This window comes from Helianthus annuus, chromosome 10 (genome assembly GCF_002127325.2).
Source record: "Helianthus annuus cultivar XRQ/B chromosome 10, HanXRQr2.0-SUNRISE, whole genome shotgun sequence".
In the NCBI taxonomy this organism is placed as follows: Eukaryota; Viridiplantae; Streptophyta; class Magnoliopsida; order Asterales; family Asteraceae; genus Helianthus; species Helianthus annuus.
In genome coordinates, this window is record NC_035442.2 from 8,610,119 (window position 1) to 8,637,049 (window position 26,931).

Here is a 26,931-nt window from a genome sequence, read left to right on the forward strand (position 1 = left end):
TGGCATAAAGCTTTTCTTTTCTTAACAAAGTTAAGAGTGCATGCAGATGCTCACAGTGTTCTTTCTGATTCTTTGAATAAATAAGTATATCGTCGATAAAGACAATTACAAATTTATCCAAGTATGGTTTACAAATTCTGTTCATCATGTCCATGAATGCTGCTAGAGCATTTGTTAGTCCAAAGGGCATAACTGTAAACTCATAATGGCCATACCTAGTTTTGAAAGCAGTTTTAGGTATGTCTTCTTCTTGTACCTTCAGCTGGTGATATCCGGATCTTAGGTCTATCTTAGAAAAATACCTAGCGCCTTGGAGTTGATCAAAAAGATCGTCAATCCTAGGTAATGGGTATCGATTCTTAATTGTAACCTTATTTAGTTCCCTATAATCAATACACATCCTCATTGACCCATCTTTCTTTTTCACAAACAACACTGGTGCTCCCCAAGGGGATGAACTAGGTTGTATAAATCCTTTGCTTAGCAATTCATCTAATTGCTTTTTCAGTTCTAGCATTTGGGTGGGTGCTAATCGATAAGGTGCTTTGGCTATTGGTGTAGTACCAGGGATTAGATGAATTCTAAACTCTACTTCTCTATCGGGTGGTAACCCGGGTAACTCTTCTGGAAAGACATCTGGGTATTCTGAGATTACAGGGATGTCCTGAAGTTCCTTATTTTTAGTGTTAATGATTACGGAAATCATATACACCATTTCTTGTTTTCTTGAATAACTAGCCAACTTCATTACTGAAATGAATTTCAGTGGCTTTTGAGGTCTATCTCCTGTAATTAAAATTACCTCTCCTGTGGGGGTACGGATTTCTACGGAATTCTTATCACACAGGATCCGAGCATGATTGGCTACCAACCAATCCATTCCTAACACTACATCAAATCCGGCTAATTTCATAGGTAACAGGTTGGCAGAAAACTTATGACCTAAAAGTTCTATCTTTCCTTCTTGCAAAACTTTATTTACGTTAACAGAATTTCCATCTGCCGTTTTGACTGTAAAGATCTGCCTAAGGGTGGTTAAGGGTAAATTAAGAGCTTGGCATAATGAAGTATTGATAAAACTTTGGTTTGCACCAGAGTCAAATAATAATTTTGCAAACACGTCATGAACTAAGAACGTACCAGCTATCACATCTGGGATGAGTTCTGCTTCCTGGGTGGTCAGCTGGAATGCTCTGGCATTCTTCTTAGTAGCTCCGTCAGCTGGTTTGCCTTTATTATCTGCTGGTCTAACCAATTTAGGGCATTCGGGTTTGAAATGCCCAGCTTCTCCGCAGTTGTAGCAGATCCTGGTCTTTTTTCTGCAATCTTCCTCACGATGTCCTATCATTTTGCAAAAATTGCAGGTCACATTGCATCTTCCAAAGTGTTTCTTTCTACAATTTCTGCAGAAAGGAAGATTTGAGAATTGTCCTGTTCCTCTTTTCTTAGTATTACCCATATGAAATCCTTGGGTAATCTTTTGAGCTAAATCCTTCTTTCGATCTTCTTCTCTTGTATGCACAAGTTCATCGGTTAGGGTATTAGCTAATTCCACAGCATCGTCTATAGTGCGAGGTCTCGCAGCCTTAACGATGTTACGGATTTCACTAATTAGTCCCCAAATATAGCGAGAAATGAGTACCCGGTTCTGGCGAAGCCAGTGTTGGTACCACTCTAGCATATTCAAAGAATGTTGAAGTATAACTGCGACAATCTACTCCCATCATACGATGATTTAGGAACTTATTTTCCATTTGTTCTTTTTCATACTCAGGACAATATTTTCTTTCTACAAGATTCTTAAACTCTTCCCAGTTCATGGCATAGGCCATCCTTCTTCCTTTTGCTTGTAATACTGTGTTCCACCACTCTAGTGCCCCTTCTTTGAACAAATTTGAAGCATACATGACATGATCTTCTTCGGCACACTTACTTATTGCAATTACTGCTTCGGTTTTCTCTAACCAACGCAGTGTTGCAGTTGCCCCTTCATTACCTGCAAATTCTGCTGGTTTACAGGCAAGGAATTCTTTGTAAGTGCAACCAAGCGTTGCAGCTTTCATTTTCTTAGGAAGTGGGGCCTGTCGTGGATCATTATCGTCATGATTGCCTCCTCCATTTATGCTGTTACTGTCATTATCTTCCGGAGTACGTTTGCTAGGAATGATTTGTTGTGGTTCAGCAGGTTTCTAAGCAGCAGCCATAATTTCTGGAATAGCATTAGCTATCCCTTTAGCAACGATATTTTCAATATCTTGCCTAGTCATATATTGATTTTCTTAATTTTGCTCAGATTGGTTTACTTCATTAACTGGTTCGTTTGCGTTTTCCATCTGATAATTAGTATTGGTGTGAATTTTTAGTATCCAATAATTGATAGTTAAAGATAAGAAAATAATTACACATAAACACATAAAATCTTACAACACATATATGTATCCAAAATCGTCGATTTCCTAGACTTTTATTTTGATTTATAGATTATATAGGCATCCATACACACTGTTTATCTTACAATGTTTTATTCCCTATTTTACAGTGTTATATGTTTGTTTACTACTTGTTATTATACAACCACAGCTTCCTAACCCACTTTTTCTTGATCAACTGGTATTTCAGTAACGACGCTCCCTTTCATTGTATTTCCAGGAAATTTGTTCCCCCATATCCCGGATTCTATTCCCTGTACCTATCAGTTCTTCACCAAACTGACGAAGTTCGGCCAAGTTTTCGTTGCTCATTGGCGGGTTGGGAAGTGGTTCTGGATCAAACTGTGGAAGGAAGGTATAAGGACTATTGATCATGTTTTGGAATTGCTAGTCATTTGTCCACCACTCTTCCATTTCGCCTAAAGGTCGTGTGTGGATGAGAGGGTCCGGAATTGCTGGTTCCAGATTTACTGGAAGTTGGAGTTCAGCCGGATAAGGGAAAAGATTGTTGTTGATAGGGCTAATGACATCACAGTTTGCCAGTAGACGGTCTATTTTGTCTTGAAATGTGATCTCTTCAGGTTGTTTAGAGCTCTCTCCTATTTCTATTCCCTTTTGCTTCAAATTTTCTCTGATTTCTATCTCTGCTGGTTTAGAACTCTCTTCGGTCTCGATTCCTTTTCCTTTGTCTATAGGGTTTTCTATTTTGAGGAGTTTCCTAGTGGCCGGCCTCCTCCTGCGTACTTTCCTCCATCCTACATATCTTCTTCTTTTCTTAGGCTTTGCTTTTTCTGGAGGTGAAGCTTGAAATTCCAGGGGTTCCTCCACATCAGCAAAATAACCAGTAAAATCGTGAGAGACTTCGATTGGTACTGGGTATAAGTTGAGATTCTGAAATGCTTCCGATAGCTCACTCATGCTGTTTAGCATATATGCAAAATGCACAAAAATGCTAAGTTAAAATCTTATAAGGAAATCTAAACAAATATTTACTTTTATTGCATATTGAAAGACTAATTTTACAAAAGATAATGGAAAATTTGAACCACACTAGGATTTATTTATTTACTGGGCAGTGATTTTCTACTGGATCAGGCTTATTGGTAGTTTAGAGGTTTGCATTCTCTGCTACGGTAGCTAGCATATAAAGATTTGCCCAATTTTCATCTAATTTGTCTTCCCAAGGCGGACTAGTGCCTATTTCCTGGATTTCTGGATTAAACCTCACTTTCTTGACTTGGGGTTTCTGGCTTTTCCTAATAATCGAGTTTCTTTTCTCTGGGGTAAGAGGATTCTCATATTGAGTTTTACGGACAAAAATTCCTTCTTCCAGAACTGCTGGGTATTTGGAGGAAGAGGTTCCTTTTTCTTTGGGTGCAGTATCTAATTTGTGGTAGATGGCAGAAAGCCTTTGTTTACCCATACTGTAACTAACAAATAACTAATTAAAACACATAATCACAGAATGACAATTTAAGTATTCTTCAAATAAATCTTAATAAACTTAATCAGTAGTAAGCTTATATCAGTGGCTCTGATACCACCTTTTTCTGTCACGGCCCTCGGCCCCAGTTTGACCCGGTCCAGAGCTGCGAGGCAGGAAATCCCGTGGTATTAAGTTAAGTGACAGCGGAAGTCTTTTTAAAACAGGATCTTTTAATATTAAAACTGCCCGTTTATATAATCTAAGGATAGAATCTTGTGATTTACAATAAGATGATTTCACTGGGAAATCTTTATTTTACAAAACATGTTTCTTTATTTATTTACATTGAGCCACTTCTCTAAGCTTGTAGTGCTTCACGGCACTTTTCTTGGATCACAATAGATCACCTGAAACATGTTTGGAAAAGGTTTTGTCAGCAGGAAATACTTAGTGAATCATTCATTTTACTAAAAATGACACATTTAGTTATAAATTACAGTATTAAGAGCGATTACAATGTTTCTGATATCAAACCAACTACCCACAGTATTTGTCACTCGACCAGCCATCGGTAGCCTCATTGCCCGATGGTGTCTGTGACTATGGTCATATCACCCCTTGGCTAACCCGTTGTCTAATGGTGACGGTTATCAAGTAATGTATACAAAACCCCACATACCGGCTGTAATTTGGTGATTACAAAGACTTAATCCCTGTAATTATAACTTTGAAAATAACTTGGAGTTTTGTAAAACAGTTGATAAAAAGAGAATGACTCACATTGCAGATTTAACGAGCAGAGTATAAGCCTACTGATTAGCCTTTGTTTAACCTAATGTAAATAACAATGCACACAAACAGGGTTAGTAACTAATACAGCAGTTACGATAATTCACGAGATTAAACTCTCATAACGATTTACAAAGTGCAATACTTAACAATTCATCGGATTCACAATGAATGACAGAGTATAGCCCGAGTTTGGACAGCACTCAAACATTCAAGTCGAAATCACGATGAATAACAAAGTATAACTCAATTTGAGCGGCACTCAAATAATCATTGGATAGTTTCAATCGATCGGACGTTGTATCGTAATAGCGATCGACTTATTACCCTGTTTATTGCGGCAGCACTTCGTGAATTGTGTGTGTTTTATAGTAATCAGCTAATATCTCGTAGTATATTTTGAATTTTAACGTCGAACAATCAACAGAATGTAAGTGCCAAACCCCCCCCCCCCTATATACTGAAATTGTGTTTCCCCCGCGTGTCGCGACAGGGAACACAAAACCTTCCGCGTATCGCGGGAGGCAACAATCTACCCTAGGGTAGCCTTGTGTCCCAGTCGGTTTGCCAAGTTAACTGTACGTACAATTCTTATTCAGACAACGAATGTTGATGATAATTATCCATTGGGTTTTAACCCCCCTTGAGTTTTAAGGGCCCTGATCCTGATTTCGATTGTTATGAAAATTTTAGGGTTTATGCAGAACTACTTGGGTTTCTCAATTAGGGTTTCCTTAATAGATAATTAACATACTAAGTATTAATTTTAATGAGAGTTGTTACAAAATCTGTTTTCTACTCACTTCTACTCATCTTCTACAGTTTTTCTTCAAAATTTCAAATAATTCACGGATAAAATGATCTGATTTTTACATATAACACGTAAAACACTGTTTTAATCAATCCTTGAACAAATGGACTAGATTGTGTGAATTTCTGTTCACATCGTTCGAGAAATCATCTCAGTTCGCACGAAGAGAAGCCAGATCGTTTGAAATTGGTCAAGTTGTTTGAAAAAGTTTGACCAGGTCGTACGAGGTGACCTGGTCGTTTGAGTTTTGTTCAGGTCGCTTGAATTCTCTCCAGTTCGCGTGAATTACACTCAGCTCGCACGGGTTGAGTAAATAGCTTTAGTTTGCACGGTTTGAAATTACCCAGGTCGCTTGGATTAATAGGTCTTCAGGTCGTGTGGTTTGATCAGCTCGTTTGAACTTCAGTTCGTGTGAATTACCAGACCGTTTGCAACCTCCAGTTCGTTTGAAAAGTTTGTTCTTGTGAAATCTCAATACCGAAATATGGATTCTGAATTTTACAATGCATTTGCTACTGTCCCAGGTACTCCTGTTACCGTTTCTTAGAACGTAAACATGGAAAATGAAATGGGAACGTTGCAGAAACCCCCAAAGCTGATGAGCATTGAAGAATATTACTGTTGGCAAGAACGTTTCGAAAACTGGGTTCAAGCAAATCATCTAAGGTCTTGGGAATGTATTGAAACTAAGTATGTTCGACCTCGTAATAATATGGGAGTTATAAAGAATATCTCTGAATTTACGGAAAAAGAGAGAGAAATGTACAAAGCAGAAAAAATGATGATTAGTTTACTTCAACAAGCTGTGAAAGAAGATATTTTCATATTACTTCAACATGATGATAGTGCACGTTCAATTTGGGAAGCACTTCGTACAAAATTCGAAGGAAGTACGGAGATGATCAAGAATAAAAAGTCACTATTAAAGAAAGAATTTGAATTGTTCTAAAGTCTGTCGGGTGAAACTACAATAACTCTCATTGAGAGATATAGTCATTTAGTGCGTTCAATGAGTCGGTTGGATATCAATGAAGATCATGAGGAATGGGTTGAAAAATTAGCCGATGCTTTACCTCAAAAAGAATGGGGTACAAATCTTATGATTTTGAAGAATACCGGAGAGTATGATAGATTGACAATTGCTCAATTCATTGAAAAACTTGAAGGACAAGATCTTGAACAACAAAAGATTGCTAGAATGAATAATTCAAGTGGTCAACAAGATATCAAGATGTATTTCAAAGGTAATGTTCAAAATGTTGAAGCTAGTCCGAAGATCCAAACCGCTTTTAGTGCAGAAAACTCATCCGGATCACTCAATCAAAGTTCAACCAACAACAGTGGTTTTTCTTCATATCCAAGTGTTAATCCAAATGTTTCAACTTCAAGTTATCAGTCTCAAAGCTCAAACAATGGTAATAGTCATGTGCTACAATGCAACATCGCGTTGCATCTTCAGAATGGTCAGAATTTCTCTGAAGAAGTCGCTAAAGGCCATATGGCATTACTAGTTACCGTGTTAGAATCATATGAGAATTTGGTTGTGTCGCGTCCCCCGACCCACCCTGGACGGAGTCAGGGGCCGCGAGCAGTCCCAGTGGTACCCGTGGTATTTTTATGCGACAGCGGAAGTCTTTTATTACAGGATCTTTTCACCGTAATATGCTCGTTTAATATATTACACAAAGTTTTAGGGGATGATTCCCATAATTTATAATAAGTTGATTTCACACAGAAATCTTTATTTTCCAAAACATGTTTTATTGATTTATTCACAGTGAGCCACTTCTTGAGCTTGATAGTGCTTTACTGCACTTTTCCTGGATCACACAGATCACCTGAAACATGTTTGAAAAAGGTTTTGTCAGCAGGGAAATACTGAGTGAATCATTCCATTTTCTAAAATGACCCGTTAGTTATAAATTTACAGTATTAAGAGCGATTACAATGTTTCTATCAACCAATTATCAAGAATGGGTATTTGTCACTCGACCGGATCTGTGACTGTGGTCATACCACCATTGGGTCCCGTCGCCCCAATCGTGACGGCTCACTCACCTAGAGTGATACTCACTCACCTAGAGTGATAAAAATAGTAATGTGCACAATACCCCACATACCAGCTGTAATTTGGTGATTACAAAGACTTAATCCCTGTAATTATAACCTTGAAAATAACTTTGAAGTTTTGTAATACTTACTCACAAACTGTGAGAAAACAGTTTAAAAAGAAGAATGACTCACATTGCAGATTAACGAGCAAATAGATAATGCCTACTGATTAGCCTTGATTATACCTAATTTAACACAATGCACACACAGGCAGGTTAGTAACTAATACAGCATTTACGTCAATTCACGAGATTAAACCCTCACAACGATTAATCAGTGCAATACTCGATAATTCAGTCGGATTCACAACGAATAACAGAGCATAGTCCGAATTCGAACAGCACTCTAATATTCAAGTCGAAATCACGACGAATAATCAAAGTGCAAGCTCAATTGAGCAGCACCCGGACTATCGTTGGATAGTTATAATCGATCGGACGTTGAATCGTAATAGCGATCGAGTTATTACCCTGATTGCGGCAGCGTTTAGTGATCGTGTGTGTTTAATTTGTGGTATACTCGCCTGAACTCGACGTACACAGAGATAATTTACGTCGTTTTAAGTCTCCAGTTTACATGCCAAGGTCGGCTATTTATAGCAGAAATTTCGACACACTTACGGACCGTATGCCTAACCCCTTACGGTCCGTAAGGGAACCTGGTCTGCTTACGGTCCGTAAGGACCAACCTTTACGGTCCGTAAAGGGTGCAGCCTATTTCCTAGCCTAGCTGAGTTCGGTTGTAGCCTTGATGATTCAACAAAATTAACAAATCAGAATATAGCAACGTTTATTTTTAGATAAACGTCCAACTAGGGTTTGCCCCCTCGAGTTTTAGGGGCCCTGATCCTGATTCCGATTATTCCAGAAATTTCAGGGTTTATGCCAAATTACTTGGGTGTCTTAATTAGGGTTTTCTTATTGGATAATTATTAACCTAATTACCGGTTTTATTGACAGTTGTTACATCCTCCCCACCTTAAGAAAAATCTCGTCCTCGAGATTTACTGGAATAGATGAGGATATTTTTGCTTCATTTCTGATTCCAGCTCCCAAGTGTATTCTGGTCCTCTCTTTGAATTCCACTTGACTTTGACCAATACCAGTCTTTTATGCTTGAGGAATTTGACTTTTCGATCTTCGATTTCTAACGGTTTCTCTACGAATTTCAACTTTTCGTTTACCTCTACTTCCTGAAGAGGAACTACCAGGGATTCATCTGATAAACATTTCTTGAGATTGGATACATGAAATACATCATGTACTCCAGCCAATTCTTCTGGTAGTTGTAACCAGTAAGCTACTGGTCCTATTCGTTGAATCACAGGGAATGGTCCAACGTATCTCGGACTTAGCTTTCCTTTCTTACCGAATCGTACTATACCTTTCCAAGGAGAAACTTTTAAAAGTACTTTATCTCCGATTTGAAATTCTAAAGGTTTGCGACGATTATCTGCATAGCTCTTCTGACGATCTCGAGCTGTTTTCAGTCTTTCTTTGATCTGGGTTATCTTGTCAGTAGTTTCTTGTACAATTTCAGGTCCTGATAACTGACTTTCTCCGATTTCCGCCCAACATACGGGAGTTCTGCATTTGCGTCCATATAGTGCTTCGAATGGTGCAGCTTCGATGCTTGAATGATAACTATTGTTATAGGAGAATTCTATTAATGGCAAATGGCTATCCCAATTACCACCAAAGTCAATTACACATGCTCGGAGCATGTCTTCTAACGTTTGGATTGTCCTTTCACTCTGTCCGTCTGTTTGTGGATGATATGCAGTACTTAGATTTAGTCGAGTTCCCATTGCTTTCTGAAAACTTTTCCAGAAATGAGAAGTAAATCGACTATCTCTATCCGATACAATGGAGAGTGGGACTCCATGTAGGGATACTACTTCGTCCACGTACAGTTGCGCTAACCTTTCCATGCTAAAGGTTTCTTTTATTGGTAAGAAATGAGCTGATTTGGTTAACCGGTCTACAATTACCCAAATTGCATCATTACCTCTTTTGGTTTTGGGTAACTTAGTAACAAAATCCATTGTTATGAGTTCCCATTTCCATACAGGCATTTCCAGTTGTTGAAGTAATCCTGATGGTTTCTGGTGTTCAGCCTTAACTTGTGAACAAGTTAAACACTTGGATATGTATTCGGCTATATCCTTTTTCATTCCTATCCACCAGAAATTATTTCTTAAATCTTGGTACATCTTATTGTTTCCTGGGTGCATGGTATACCTAGATTTATGAGCTTCTTCTAAGATCTTATTTCTTAACTCTCCTTGCTTAGGTACCCAAATTCGTTTCTTATGGAATTTCCAAATTCCATCATTTCCTTGTTCTAGTTCTTTTAGGTAACCTTTCATTCCTTCAGCATTATCTTTGATTGCTGTTTTCTGAACTTCTTTGATTTGTGCTATTAAATCTACTTGGAGATTTAATCTCAGAGCACGTACTCGTTTCTGCTTCTCATGGTACTTACGACTTAAGGCATCGGCAACTACATTTGCCTTTCCTTCGTGATATTGAATATCACAGTCGTAATCGCTCAGCATCTCCATCCATCTTCTTTGCCTCATGTTTAATTCTTTTTGCCCAAATATATATTTTAAACTTTTATGATCTGTATAGACAGTAAACTTACTTCCATACAGATAATGTCTCCAGATTTTAAGGGCAAAGATTATGGCTCCTAATTCTAGATCATGAGTCGTATAATTCTCTTCGTGCTTTTTCAATTGCCTAGAAGCATACGCAATTACCTTCTTGCGTTGCATCAACACACATCCATATCCTAATTTTGAAGCATCACAATATACTTCAAAGTCTTCTGTTCCCTCGGGTAAAGCTAAGATTGGTGCATTTGTCAACCTATGCTTTAAAATCTTAAAGGCTTCTTCTTTTCTAGGTCCCCATTCAAACTTAGCAGCTTTACAGGTTAACTTGGTTAAAGGTACGGCTATCTTAGAAAAATCTTTGATAAATCGTCTATAGTATCCAGCTAAGCCTAGAAAACTTCTTATTTCCATTGCTGTTTGTGGGTCTTTCCATTTTGTAATTGCTTCTATCTTAGCAGGATCTACATGGATACCTGCGTGATTTACTACATGTCCTAAGAATTGTACCTCTTGCAGCCAAAATTCACATTTCGAGAATTTGGCATAAAGCCTTTCTTTTCTTAACAAAGTTAAGAGAACGTGTAAATGCTCACAATGTTCTTTTTGGCTTTTGGAGTAAATAAGTATATCGTCGATGAAAACGATTACAAATTTATCCAAGTATGGTTTACAGATTCGATTCATCATGTCCATGAATGCTGCTGGGGCATTCGTTAATCCAAAGGGCATGACTGTAAACTCATAATGACCATACCTAGTTCTGAAAGCAGTTTTAGGTATGTCTTCTTTTTGTACTTTCAACTGATGGTATCCGGATCTTAAATCTATCTTTGAGAAATACCTAGCTCCTTGAAGTTGATCAAAAAGATCATCAATCCTAGGTAATGGGTATCGATTCTTAATCGTAACTTTATTCAATTCCCTATAATCGATACACATTCTCATTGATCCATCTTTCTTTTTCACAAACAACACTGGTGCACCCCAAGGGGATGAACTCGGTTGTATGAATCCTTTGCTTAATAATTCATCTAATTGCTTTTTCAATTCCAACATTTCGGTAGGTGCTAATCTATATGGTGCTTTGGCTATTGGTGCAGTACCTAGAATTAAATGAATTCTAAACTCTACTTCTCTATCAGGTGGTAATCCAGGTAATTCTTCTGGAAAAATATCTGGGTATTCTGAGACTATTGGAATATCCTGAAGTTCCTTATCTTTAGTGTTAATGATTACTGAAATCATATACACCATTTCCTGCTTTCTCGAATAACTAGCCAATTTCATTATTGAAATGAATTTTAGTGGCTTTCGAGATTTATTTCCAGTAATTATAATTACCTCTCCTGAAGGGGTTTGAATTTCTACTGCATTTTTATCACATAGGATTCGTGCATGGTTGGCTATTAACCAATCCATTCCTAACACTACATCGAATCCGGCTAAATTCATTGGTAATAGATTTGCAGAAAACTTATGACCTAATAATTCTATTTTTCCTTCTTGCCAGACTTTATCTATTTTCACAGAATTTCCTTCTGCGGTTTCTACTGTGAAGATTTGCCTAAGAGTGGTTTGGCTTTTTAGGTTTGGCTTTTTCCAGCGGTGGAGCTTGGAATTCCACAGGTTCTTCTATGTCAGCAACATAACCAATAAAGTCGTAAGAGACTTCGATAGGCACTGGATATAAGTTGAGATTCTGGAATGCTTCCGATATCTCACTCATGCTGCATAGTATATATGCAAAATAAAAATGCAATGTTAAAACTTTGGAACAAAGTTTAACAAACAAACACTGAAGTTTTATTGCATTTTAATTTATACAAAGGACAACAGAAATAAACACACTGGAGTTTTATTTATTTACTGGATAGTGATTTTTTCTTACTAGTCTCAACTTATCAGATATTTAGAGATTTGCATTTTCTGCTACAGTAGCTAGCATATAAAGATTTGCCCATTTTCCGTTTATTTTATCTTCCCAAGGTACACTATTACCAAATTCTTGGACTTCTGGGTTAAACCTAACTCACTTGGTTCGGGGTTTCTTTTTCTCCTGACTCTTTTTAAGTATCGAATCCCTTTTCTCTGGGGAAAGAGGATTCTCATAGTTTGCCTTGCGGACAAAGATTCCTTCTTCTAGGTTTACTGGGTTTTTAGAAGAAGATGCAACATCTAGTTTGTGGTAGATAGCAGACAACTTTTGTTTACCCATACTGTAACTATCAAATAATCAGTTAATAAACAGATAATCACAGAATAACAACTAGTAGAATTAAGTATTTTGTCAAATACTTAATTTAGTATTAGGCTTAATCAGCGGCTCGATCAGTGGCTCAATAGTTATTAATTATTAGCTCTGATACCACCTTCTGTCGCGTCCCCCGACCCACCCTGGACGGAGTCAGGGGCCGCGAGCAGTCCCAGTGGTACCCGTGGTATTTTTATGCGACAGCGGAAGTCTTTTATTACAGGATCTTTTCACCGTAATATGCTCGTTTAATATATTACACAAAGTTTTAGGGGATGATTCCCATAATTTATAATAAGTTGATTTCACACAGAAATATTTATTTTCCAAAACATGTTTTATTGATTTATTCACACTGAGCCACTTCTTGAGCTTGATAGTGCTTTACTGCACTTTTCCTGGATCACACAGATCACCTGAAACATGTTTGAAAAAGGTTTTGTCAGCAGGGAAATACTGAGTGAATCATTCCATTTTCTAAAATGACCCGTTAGTTATAAATTTACAGTATTAAGAGCGATTACAATGTTTCTATCAACCAATTATCAAGAATGGGTATTTGTCACTCGACCGGATCTGTGACTGTGGTCATACCACTATTGGGTCCCGTCGCCCCAATCGTGACGGCTCACTCACCTAGAGTGATACTCACTCACCTAGAGTGATAAAAATAGTAATGTGCACAATACCCCACATACCAGCTGTAATTTGGTGATTACAAAGACTTAATCCCTGTAATTATAACCTTGAAAATAACTTTGAAGTTTTGTAATACTTACTCACAAACTGTGAGAAAACAGTTTAAAAAGAAGAATGACTCACATTGCAGATTAACGAGCAAATAGATAATGCCTACTGATTAGCCTTGATTACACCTAATTTAACACAATGCACACACAGGCAGGTTAGTAACTAATACAGCATTTACGTCAATTCACGAGATTAAACCCTCACAACGATTAATCAGTGCAATACTCGATAATTCAGTCGGATTCACAACGAATAACAAAGCATAGTCCGAATTCGAACAGCACTCTAATATTCAAGTCGAAATCACGACGAATAATCAAAGTGCAAGCTCAATTGAGCAGCACCCGGACTATCGTTGGATAGTTATAATCGATCGGACGTTGAATCGTAATAGCGATCGAGTTATTACCCTGATTGCGACAGCGTTTAGTGATCGTGTGTGTTTAATTTGTGGTATACTCGCCTGAACTCGACGTACACAGAGATAATTTACGTCGTTTTAAGTCTCCAGTTTACATGCCAAGGTTGGCTATTTATAGCAGAAATTTCGACACACTTACGGACCGTATGCCTAACCCCTTACGGTCCGTAAGGGAACCTGGTCTGCTTACGGTCCGTAAGGACCAACCTTTACGGTCCGTAAAGGGTGCAGCCTATTTCCTAGCCTAGCTGAGTTCGGTTGTAGCCTTGATGATTCAACAAAATTAACAAATCAGAATATAGCAACGTTTACTTTTAGATAAACGTCCAACTAGGGTTTGCCCCCCTCGAGTTTTAGGGGCCCTGATCCTGATTCCGATTATTCCGGAAATTTCAGGGTTTATGCCAAATTACTTGGGTGTCTTAATTAGGGTTTTCTTATTGGATAATTATTAACCTAATTACCGGTTTTATTGACAGTTGTTACAGGTTGCGGGAAGAACCGAAAATCCTATGTTAACAAAAGAGGAATAAGATCAGATTGATGCTGAGGAACTGGAGCTAATGGATATTAGATGGTGTTTAGCGAGCGTGTTAAGGAGAGCTGAGAAATTTAAGCAGATTACAGGAAGAGATAACTTATGTGATGCTAATGTTTCTACTTTAGGTTTTGATAAGTCTAAAGTTACTTGTTTTCGGTGCAGGAAAAAAGGACATTTCAAGAGGGAATGTACCAACCGAGAAGCAGGTGGAGCTCAGAATCCTTTCGGGAACAATTAATATTATCGGAAAGCAATATATCATCAGGTAGCTCAACAACCGTCAATTGAAGATGGAAAAAAAGAAAGCATGTATTACTATGCCTCCAGATCAAGAAGATGAAAGATTGCCAGAGGGATTTAGATGGGACAAATATATTCCGGCTAAAAGTAATTCAAAGTTTAGAGCATTTGTTGCACAGATCATCCAAGAGCCAGAGTTGATGAAAGAATAGATGGATGTGTTTGCAAATGATGAGAAAAGTCAAGATGGAGAATCTATTTCTTCAGAAGATAGTTTAGAAAAGACACCAGTCTTTGACCAATCAACAATTGATAGCAGTGATGATGAGGAAGAAATTAATCAAATAAACATTGGTAAAACTCATCTATCTCCTGAAAGTTTCAAATTTTATTTTGCAGATAAATTGGAGAAGCTAAAGGAGAAACGAGCAGCAAAAGAGAAGAAAGAGGTAAAATGTGAGAATGTTGTTCAGGTGGAAGAGAAGAATGAACAGAGTGAAGAGGTTAAAGAAGCTAGAGTGATTGAAAAGATTGTAGAGGTCACAAAACCTTGTCTGAAATGTTTGGAACCATGCAAACATTGTGAAGAGAAAGACAAAAAGTATAGTGAGCTAGATGAGATGAAAGAAAAATTATTGTTCGATGTTAAGTACGTGAGAGAATCTTATGTTGTGTTGAACAGAACAGTAAACCAGTTGGAAAAGACAAGCTCAGAAAGGGAAGATGCTTTGACAATGATGAATGCAGTGATGATGTCTAAGCAGAAGGCCATCAATCACTATATTGAAGAGTGTGCAGAGTTAAAGCAGGAATTGGAGACTGAAAAGATTGAGAATGAAAGAATCAGACGATTGCTAATGCATTACTCAAGTTCTGATTATTTGATTGATAGAATCTATCCGACAGTGGCAGGTTTTTAAGCTTTTCAAGATAAGAAGTCGGAAGATACGGATACTAGTAAGAAACAAAGTGCAAATTATAACAAGTGTCCGCCTCCGAACTGGGAAGGTTATTCTCCTAGAAAACCAAATTCGGAACAACTCAAAAAGGCAGTCAATATAAAGTTAAAGTCTGAAACAACTGATGAGTTACCAGAAAACATTGACGTCACATTCACATCGTCTGACACTGATCATGAGTCTGAGTTAATAAAGAAAGTGTTCTATCAGGTGTTGGATAAGAATGAGGAGTCAGAGTCAAAGTCTGAATCTGAGAGCTCAAGTTCATCAGTTGACAGTTCGAAATCATCGGTTAAAAGGGTTTACAATAAAGATTTTCTGATATCAAAAAATAATTTGAATGACGAAACATTCAAAGTAGCATATACTTTGAATGATTCAGACAAATTATATTCTGATGAGGAATTTCCAATTAAAAATGTGAAAATTGAAAATATTAAAACAATTTTTAAATTGATAAAAATACAGTTTTCAGAAACAAAAGATAAAATGGAATTTTCAAAACCTAAATATACGTCTAGAGTTCAACAACGTTTAAACAAAAAGAAAGGTTTCAATCCAGGTCATCAAAAGAAACCGAATCATAAAAGCAATTTCAAAAAGAAGGGGTTGGGTTTTGATGTTGATAATAATAATAATGATAAAAGTTCTAAAACAAATACAATATTTGTTTCAGGAGCAAGTTCTAAAGAAGAGAAAAAGAGCTCATTCTGGAAGCAATCAAACAAAGCGTTTCTTGCAGAAAAACAGAAAAATGAAAAGAATGAAGCTAATCAGAAAAAGGAGACAAGAACCTATTACCGATGCAAAGTAGTTGGTCACATCGCCTGGAACTGTCCAATGGCAACCAACACACAACAGGGAGTGTCTTCTAAACTCAAGGAAAAATTTGTTGATGTAAATGAACCACCAACGGACAAATTCAATGTGTTTAAAAATTCTACATTTGAAGTTGGTGAGAGTTCAAAAAGATTTTACAAAAGAAGAGTGAATCTTAATAACCACAAGTGGGTTGTTAAGAAATCATATGTTAAATCTGGCGATGAATTTGTTTCTTCGGAAGCAAAGAAGCCACTTTCTGGGGATGAATCTGACTCGTCAAGTCCGAGGAGCCACAAGTTGAACTAAAAAGAGAAAATTCAGTTTCACCAATGGATGACGTAAACTTTCCACCATTGCGGACTGAAAATTTTAAACAAAAAGTTGGTAAAGTAGAGGTTTCGAATCAATTCTATTCTGAAAAGAAAGAATTTGATGTCGAAAAAGCGTTTAATGGCAAAGTGAAACATATTTTTGGAAAAATGGTCGATGGAAGGGCCAAAGGGGTAAAAGATTTTTATGAAGCAAAAAGGAATGTTCAAAAACCGAGTGAAATTGAACAGGTTACACCCAAAGCTGGTCAGGCTAGGGTGTCTGTATTCTTTGCTTAAAAATCCTGACTTGCCGGAACTCACAGGTTGGTAATTAGGGAGTACGAATCGACATCTTTCTTGAGAAATTCACAACTGTCATATTTTGTCTTACAAGTGGTATTGTTGATAAGAACCTACATGTGTCATATTTCTTGAAAAATGTTTGTGTGAAAAATCTACAAGTGTTAGATTTTTACAAGTGGTTAAAAGAAAAGGAAAAGTGATTGTTTTTACAAGTGGTTAATCAAGGTCATTAATTTGAACTTGATTTAACTTTCATACAAGAGGTTCTAGAAAAGGAAAAGTGAACCTACAAGTGGTTAAAAGAAAAAATGATGAATGAATCCCTATGATATGCGAAATCAACAAAACTAATTTTCCGGAAAAACCATTTTGATTAAAACAAACTTAAGTGTTTTGAAATGATAATGGGAAAATAGTTTGTTGTCAGGGGGAGTTCTGATTGTTAAAGCCAAGTGGATGGAGAATTGAAGCAATTCAAATCAGTTTGTCAGCTTATTTGTACAGCTTATTGAGTTTTATTTTCAAATTTTCCTTGAAAATCAAAAATTGAAACATATTTTTGATTTTAGGGGGAGTAAAAAATTTTAGAAATTCTAAAAATTTGAAAAATCCAAAAACATGTTAAAATCTAAAAACCAAAAACATTGAAAAAACAAAAAAAGAGTTTTGTTGTGAAAAAGAGGAAATGATAGTACATCAGTGGACTATCACAACATGCTAAATAAATGTAAAGAAAAATGTTTTTAAACAAGTCTCATTGATGATGTGCCAATAGACTTCGCACGACTAGTAGATTGAATTTGAGATATAAACCTAAATATCAGTACTTGCTTATCTCGTGTGGAACATCTCTCAGATATATGGGTGATGCGTGTCGTGTGTTATAGGTTTTTATATATATTTTAAGCCATTTTACACTTTTTAGCCAAGTTTTAAATTTATAAAACACGATATTTACTAACACTAAACACACATATGGGCAAGTGCACCAATCGTGGACGTCGTATAGTGTTGGTAAGATACCGAGGTCGTCCAAGGACACAAGAGCTTTTAGTACCGATTTATCCTCAACGTCTAATCAAATCAAAAGTTAGAAAAAAAGGTTTTTAAACTAGAAAAATAATACTAACTAAAATGCTGAAAAATAAAATAAAAGTAAAAACAGATAGACAAGATGAATCACTTGGATCCGACTCGTGTGTAGTGTAACCTTTGATTATTTCCGCACTTTTGCACTTTTTAAGAGATTATCTTAGTTATTGTAGTAGGGCCCTCTTTTGAAGGTGACGTTACCCTCAACCCAGTAGTTTGAGTCAGCAAGGATACTATCCTAAAGGGTCAGATTATTGAAAGATAATTAATTAAGTTATTAATGCATAATGTGGTAGGCCCCTCTTTTGAAGGTGACGTTACCCTCGGCTAAGTAGTCTGAGTCAGCAGGGATACAGTCCTAAGTAGCCGGGTTAAAGTTTTAATAGTAGCTTACTTATGAGGGGATGAAAGAGTTTGGACCCCCGCCATCCAATACCGATGGGTATTGAAGGCGGTCCTACTAAATTTGGCCCAGGTCCTTTGCAGGATCTATACACTGAACAATGGAAAGACTCTTACCAAACCGTTCCCTTAACCCCCGACCAAGTAGCCAACATATCTCCATATAGACCGTGGAGATATGAATGGTGATAATCTTTTGTTTTATATAGACAGTAAAACAATGCCAAGACACCACGGACAAACGATAAGGAAGATTCACCTTCAACATAAGAAACTAGTTATTAAAGTCATTAATACATAACCAAATAAAAAGTGCGAAAAGATTAAAAATAAAAAGTATTACACTAAACACTTGTCTTCACCAAGTGATGTAAGAGACTTAGGCAAACATGGCCTTTGATTGTCAAGAACTCTTACGATCAATCTTGGATCCCGAGACGACTCACACACTCTATGATGGATGATGGTGGTGGATGATGGTGTTGTGATGGTGGTGCGTTGTGGGTGAAGTGTGAGAGAGGTGGTGTGCCAAGGGATGGTTTGCAAATGAGCCAAGCACCCCTATTTATAGCCTGAACAGCAGCTCGGGCACGTCCCCGTGTCCATCCTCCTTCTCTTTCTTCATTAATTGCAGTTTGTCTGCATTAGTTGACCACACCCTCGTGTCCGCTAAGCACGACCCCGTGTGCAGAAGCGTATCTGTACTATCAAGATTTCCCTAGATTATGCGAATCTTAGAGTTGACCACGTCCCCGTGTCCGCTGGGCACGCCCCCGTGGTGGGTGATAAAAGCTTCTACAACTTTGTCTTTTCTGCTGACACTTGGGCACGCCCCCGTGCTCAGTGAGCACGGGGCGTGTTCAGTCTTCTGTTCTCTTGTTTTTGCTTGGGAAGATGCTGTCGGGGGGTCGGGCATGCCATGTTTATCCCTTTTCTTGTATTTATGTTAGATTTAACTGCCTTTTTGCTTCTTTTGTTCAATTGAGCTCATTTAATCCTGAAAATACAAAAGGAAGACAAAAACACACTTTTTCCAACATTAGTACTAAAAAGGGTTAGTTTTATGCCACAATTGATGTAATTTATATGTTGCATTTTGTGCACATCAAATACCCCCACACTTGAATCTTTGCTTGTCCTCAAGCAAAACTCTTTATATTGTGGCTTTACACTCCCAAATGAAATGGGTAGAAGAGAAGGTTTTTGGGCTTGTCATAGAGTCTCGGGATTTCCAAGATTCTTTATTAAGTTTTATTTTTATTTATTTACAATCCTATTCGTCATGATTTATTAAAAAAAACATTACATAAGATAAATTACTTATTAGGGCATAACATGCCTTTTTAAATTCCATTTATATACAAGTTCACATACCTCACGGGGGATCACTCAACACTCGGCCGAATATGTATTTTTAGTGAATCACTCGAGAGCGGCATGGAACTTTCTCCTACCATAAGCTTGCCAAGCAATCAATCCTCCTCCTTTTTAACTATACACCTTTGTAAATATCAAGAGGACTTTTGGGTGAAGGGTTAGGCTTGGGCTAAAGGTGGGTGGTTGGGTTAGTGGTTAGTAAAAGGGCGATAGGCGTAAAAAGCGTCGGTTTTCGGAAGACTTTTTATTTTTCATAACTTTTTATTTTGATGAAGTATTTCTTTCAAACAAAGTTCTTTTTGATAAACTCGTATGTTTATTTCTTTTGGCTTCATCATCATCTCTTTTTTTTAACAAGTCATAAGAGAAACCGAGTCTTGTTACTAAAATAAAGGGTTTAAAATGAAAAAGGGTTTTGGTGGGTAAAAGGGTGTTTATTTTGGGTTAAAAAATGAAAAGGTTTAGGCTCAAAGGGGTTAACTAGGGGGATTTTGGGTAGGTGGTAAAAAAAGAAAAATAATGGTGTAGAAATAAAAAGGGTTAGTCCTAATGCCTCCATCATTTACTTACTCGGGTTTAAGTTGGTAAGGACTGGGAATGTATCATCGTGGCAAGTTCTAGAGTCGTAAGAACCAAGCGGCTATTCACACAAGAAACGAAAACTGAGCATTTAGTTTAAAGATATGTATTTGTATGCTCAATAAAGGCTCAAAACTCACTTTTTGTGGGAATGGGTTTTTATGTCATCAAGTATATATAATCAAATTTTAACTAAACTTGTCATGCCGTTTCAGAATTTTCTTATGTTGGTTCTTTTTATCACGACGCTATCGGTTGTAAATTTGTAAAAATATAACGTTTTTAGAACTTGAATTTCCCAACTTAAACCTAGACAAGTAAAAAAAATGAAAATTTTTGAAAAAAAATTGAGGTGATTAGCGGTTCCAATAGAGTTTTGTGTAAGGCTTGTATTTAGGACTTGCAAGATTCAAGGTTTTAGCATCCCCCCACACTTAAATTACACATTGTCCTCAATGTGTCCTAAAAATAAGTTTTTAGGTTGATTAAATGTGTAAAAAGGTGTGAAAAGCAAAATTCTATGTTACTGGGCGTCTGGACACGGCCCCGTGGTGTCCGGGCACGGCCCCGTGTTCAGATCGCCAGTAACAAAAGTTTGTAAAAAAGAAACAGAAGCCTGGACACGGGGGCGTATTCAGTGAGCACGCCCCGTGTCCAGTTACCTGAACTGGGCATTTTCTGCAGATTGTGCAGCACGGGGCCGTGTTGGGCGGGCATGGCCCGTGCTGAACTTGCTGTAATGAAGAAAATTTTGTCGGATGGCCCTGTTTTTGTGCATGGGGTGCTGGTTCAAGTTTCCCTTGTTATCCTTCCCCATCTTGAGTGTGTTTTATTCCTGAAAAAATTAAAACTAAACTAGAAAACATAAAAATTAATCTAAGCTAAACTAAGGATAGTTCCGCGGAATGCCTCCGTGGTGCGCCACGTTTATAAGGGTCCTTGGCTAGACCCAATGCTTGGTCATATGTTACCCAAGTGGGATGTTTTGCATCCCATGCTACACCGTCGAAGAGCATCATCCAAACTTGAGTCAATGACCTTCATGTAGTTGACCGGGTCGTCGTTTTCTACTCTTTTTCCAACTACAAACTTCATTTCTCGTTCCCAATCCTCAATGTTAGTATTCCATCATTCATATCTACCACTGCTTGGGCCGTAGCTAGGAAAGGCCTCCCTAGGATGAGTGGTACCTCTGCATCTTCCTCCATATCTAGTATGACAAAGTCGGCTGGAAAGACAAATTCGCCGACTTTGACTAGTAGATTTTCAGCGACACCTTGTGAATATTTGACGAATCTATCGGCGAGTTGTATGCTTATTTTTGTAGGGCTTGTTTTCCCTAAGCCGATTCGGTTGAACATTGATGAGGGCATGAGGTTGATGCTTGCCCCGAGATCGGCTAGTGCATTACGAACGGGGGATTCCCCAATCGAGCAAGGAATTGTGAAGCTTCTGGGGTCAAGCTTCTTTTGCGGGAGTTTGTTGAGTAGTAAGGCGGAGCATTCTTCACCTAAATTAACTAATTGCAATGATTCAGTTTTCCTTTTATGAGTGAGGAAGTCCCTCATAAATTTTGAATATTTAGGCATTTGAGTTAGGACTTCGATAAATGGAATATTAACATGCAATTGTTTTAATAAATTTTCGAACTTTGCGAATTGCTCATCGGTCTTTTTACGAATTAACCGACCGGGGTATGGAAACGGAGGAGTCTTAGTAGGCTCTTGAATTGGTGGAGAAGCCTTCTCTTGTTGGGGCGGAGTTGTGGTTTGGCTTCTTTCAGTTCGTAGTAATGGAGCCTCTTCGGAACCCACGGTACGATTCTCAATGTTATGAGATGTACTTGCACTTTTGGGTTGGTTTCGGTATTACTTGGTAACGCGCCTTGTGGTCTCTCAGAGAAATTCTGAGCTATTTGATTTAGTTGCTTTTCAATGTTTTGTATACTAGCGTGTTGATTTCTAAAACTCGATTCCAATTGTTGAAATCGATCCGAGTTTTTCTTTTCGGTGTCCGAGATGAGGCGAGATACAATATCTTCAAGCCTTTCTTTTCCACCTTGTTGTTGAGAGAAATTTTGTGACTCAACTCTTGGTTGTTGAAAGTTTGTTCTTTGGTTTAGATTTTGTTGGTTACTACCATTGTCGGGTTCTCTCCAACCAAGGTTAGGGTGGTTACGCCATCCTTGGTTGTAGGTACCCATTGGAGGACCCGATGGCCTAGGTCTATTATCAATGTAGTTTACCGATTCTGTTTGATCATCTATTTCTTTCATACAACTCCAATTTTCATGTGGCCCACCACACCCTTCACAAGCCATGACCGAGGCTGTTTTTGCCATTTCTAGCTTTTTGATTTTTGAAGAAAGGGCCTCGATTTGGGCTTGTAAAGAAGTGCTTTCATCAACCTTATGGGCGCCCGGGGCAATAGATTTATTGCCTCGGGGAGTGTGCCACTGAAAATTGGTTTGAGCAATTTCCTCAATTTGATTATATATTTCATTTGGGCGGCGATTACCTAAAAGTCCCCCGGAGCTAGAGTCAAGTGTTTGTCTTGTGTGTGGCAACAACCCATTTTAGAAAGTGGATACTTGTTGCCACACTGCAAGACCGTGATGTGGACACTTTCTTAGTAGCTCCTTGAACCTTTCCCAAGTTTCATATAAGGATTCCCCATCCTCTTGTGAATATGTATTAATTTCAGTCATTAATTTAGCCTTTTTAGCAGGAGGGAAATATTTATATAGAAACTTTTGGGCTAGTTCATCCCAGGTGTTTACCGAACCAACTGGAAGGGCATTAAGCCAAGCCTTAGCTCGGTGTTTTAGTGAAAATGGAAACATTCGAAGGCGATAGCGTCGTTTGATGCTCCATTGATCTGAAAGGTATCATATATTTCTAAGAAATTAGTAATATGTAGATGAGGATCCTCGTCCGCAAGCCCATGGAAGGTTGCGGAGTTTTGAAGCATTTGTATCAAATGTGGCCGAAGTTCGAAGTTGTTGGCTTCGACATTCGGTGCGTTGATAGCGGCGCCGAGATTACCTACGGTGGGTTGTAGGTAATCCATGAGGGTACGTTGGTCCGCCATTGGAAGTGGGTCCCCCGAAACTTTCTCTTGGTTTTTAGCTTTAAGTCTCTTTCGTAGAAAGCGTTCGGATTCGTCTAGGGGTTCTTTTATGTCTCTACTAGAACTGGAGCTCATACACTATGTGGAAAATGCAAATGTGGCGCCTGAGTTCCAAGTCCTACAATAAAAACAAAGAAGAACGTTGGTCAGAAGCTTCACCACGGCCCCGTGCTCAGAAGAACACGGCCCGTGGTCGGAGATACAGTGATTGTTTTCCGGATCCCTGTTACTGGGGAGTTTGACACGGCCCCGTGTTGTACCGACACGGCCCTGATGTGTGTAAAATGCAACATATAAATCACATCAATTAAGGCATAAAACTAACCCTTTTTAAGTACTAATGTTGGAAAAAGAGTGTTTTTGTCTTCCTTTTGTATTTTCAGGATGAAATGAGCTAAAAATCACAAAAGAAGCAAAAAGACAACTAATTCTAGCGTAAATACAAGAAAAGGAATAAAAGTAGACTGCCCGAATCCTCAACGGCACCTCCCAAGGCAAAGAAGAGAAAACAGAAGACTGAACACGCCCCGTGTCCAGCGAACACGGGGCCGTGCCCAAGAAGCAGCAGAAAAGACAAACCAGTAGAAGCTTCCATTGCCCACCACGGGGCCGTGTCCAGCGGGCACGGGGGCGCGGTGAAAGTACAGCAGGTGCATTAATTGTAATTGCGAATTACAATTAATGAAGAGAGAGAATGTCAGACGGGCACGGGGGCGTGTCCAGCGGACACGGGGCCGTGCCCAGCCTTCTGTTCAGCCTATAAATAGGGGTGCTTGGTTTCATTCCATCTCATCCCTTGGCACACCACCTCTCTCACACTTCATCCACCACCCACCACCACCATAACACCATCATCCACCACCATCATCCATTGTCCATCATAGAGTGTGTGAGTCGTCTCGGGATCCAAGATTGATCGTAAGAGTTCTTGACAATCAAGGCCATGTTTGCCTAAGTCTCTTACGTCACTTGGTGAAGACAAGTGTTTAGTATAATACTTTTTATTTTTAATCTTTTGCACTTTTTATTTGGTTTTGTATTAATGACTTTAATAACTAGTTACTTATGTTGAAGGTGATCTTTCCTTATCGTTTGTCCGTGGTGTCTTGGCATTATTTTACTGTCTATATAAAATAAAAGATTTTAACCATTCATATCTCCACGGTCTATATGGAGGTATGTTGGCTACCTGGTCGGGGGTTAAGGGAACGGTTTGGTAAGGGTCTTGCCCTTGTTCAGCGTTTAGAGGTCCTGCTTGGGACCTGGGTCAAATTTAGTAGGATCTCCTTCAATGCCCATAGGTATTGGATGGCGGGGATCCAAACTCTTTGACCCCCTCATAAGTTAACTACTATTAATACTATAACCCGGCTATTTAGGACTGTATCCCTGCTGACTCAGACTACTTAGCCGAGGGTAACGTCACCGCCGAAAGCGGGGCCTACCACAATTTGCATTAATAACTTAATTCATTATCTTTCAATAATCCGACCCTTTAGGATTGTATCCTTGCTGACTCAAACTACTGGGTTGAGGGTAACGTCGCCTTCAAAAGAGGGGCCTACTACAATAACTAAGATAATCTCTTAAACAAGTGCAAAAGTGCGAAAATAATCAAAGGTTATACTAACAAACGTGTCGGATCCAAGTGATTCATCTTGTCTATCTGTTTTTATTTTATTTTATTTTTCAGCATTTAGTTAGTTTTTATTTTTCTTAGTTTAAAACATTTTTCTCACTTTTTGATTTGATTAGACGTTGAGGATAAACCGGTATTAAAAGCTCGTGTGTCCTTGGACGACCTCGGTATCTTACCAACACTATACTACGTCCACGATGGGTGCACTTGCCCATATGTGTGTTTAGTGTTAGTAAATATCGTGTTTTATAAATTTAAACTTGGCTAAAAGTGTAAAAAGGGGCTTAAATATACATCTAAAATATATTACACTACACACGCATCAAGTTTTTGGCGCCGTTGCCGGGGACACAAGGATTTTAAGAAAGTTAGGAATCAACGGCCTAATCATATTTTTATTTTTTCTTTAATTTTTAGGATTTTTCGTAGATTTTCAGCTTCTGCAGAGCTCAGCACGGGGCCGTGCCTGCTGAACACGCCCCCGTGCTCAATCATTGGAACTGGCAATCCTGTTTTAAGTCAGACAGTAAGCTGAACACGGGGCCGTGTCCAATCAACACGCCCCCGTGCCCAAGATTCTCTTACTGAAAACAGAACCGTTAGATCCCGGCGGTTGGTAATTTCTGACACAAACATGAGTGATAGTAATTCTTTTTACTTTCGGCACTCTTATGGTATGTGGTGTCGATTATGTGGAGGCGAACATGAGGAATTAAAATGTTATTTTCTCAATTATAGGCCCCACTATATAGACCCACCGATTCCTTGTAACCTTAAGAGGGGCGAAAGTAAAAATAAGCACTATCTCTCCCTCGAATGCGCCCAGCCAGATATTCTAGGAGAAATGCTCCTTGACGAGTTATTTCAACTAGAAGAATTAATTCTCAATTGGTCAAAAGAACTTAGGAAGGATTTTATAGATCCATCCCAAGATGATGACCATGAGGAAATGTTGGAACCGCATTCCGACAACCTCGTTGCTCCCGAAAATACCTTCATACCTAGAAAAGACGTGGACGATAGTCGTCCCTGTGTCGATTGTGCCGTGAAGGACTCCCCATCGACTTCGTTCGGTGCATACATAGACCTGAGCGATTCGGCATACACCTTCTTTAACGAGAGCCCGGAAAAGGGTTGGACTTGTCCACCTAGAATGAAAATAGGAATTACCCTCACCGATAACCTCTTGCGTTCTCGCCTTAGTATAGGACAATTAAGGTATCTTAGGCACTTTGGGGTTGTTCCCACAAATCAAGAACCACCCGATATAAATAAGCTCCTTAGTAGCAACAAACAGCCTCCCAACACGGGGCCGTGCCCGGTCAACACGCCCCCGTGTTCACTCAGAAGATTCTCTGCTGATTTTGTCAGAATACGGACAAAATGTGTCAGGATTTTCTCTGCACACGAGGCCGTGTCCAGCGGACACGGGGCCGTGTCCAGTGTGCTGTCGTTTTCTTTAAATGCAGCCTGATTCCTGCTCATTTTTGACCACTTCACTAAGCAGAGATTCCTGGGATCTTCACATATACCATCCTAGGTAAGTGCTAAAAGAAGGTTCCCAAGGACCATCTTGTCTTTTCCACTTTTGTTCATTTCTCCTTCTTTCAAAAATTTTTCAAACATCTCCTCCATAGAAGCTTGGAAACCCCATGATTCCAATCTTCTATGTAAGGTTTGTAGGATTTTTGGCTACGGATTCTTGTTTAAAGTTAGTTCCATAACTTTGTTTTAAATTATCTAAGCTTAAACCACAGTAAAAGAATGTTAAAATAATTTAAAACCCAAGAATCGTTAGACAAAAATCCTGCAGACCACTGAACACGGGGTCGTGCTCAGTGAGCACGGGGCCGTGTTCAAGGTGCTGTTCTGCAAAAGTTTAGTTATCTTCGGTTTCTTTCACAAAAAATGGCCAGCAGGAATAGCGG

The 26,931-nt window shown here is 38.5% G+C and overlaps 1 non-coding gene across 1 annotated transcript; it reads left to right on the forward strand.

The window, feature by feature from the left end:
- Positions 1–22,841: 22,841 nt before the first annotated feature.
- LOC118483427 lies at positions 22,842–22,948 on the forward strand. Its single transcript, XR_004870715.1, has one exon. It is a non-coding gene; the product is annotated as a small nucleolar RNA R71 (small nucleolar RNA).
- The last annotated feature ends 3,983 nt before the right edge of the window (positions 22,949–26,931 follow it).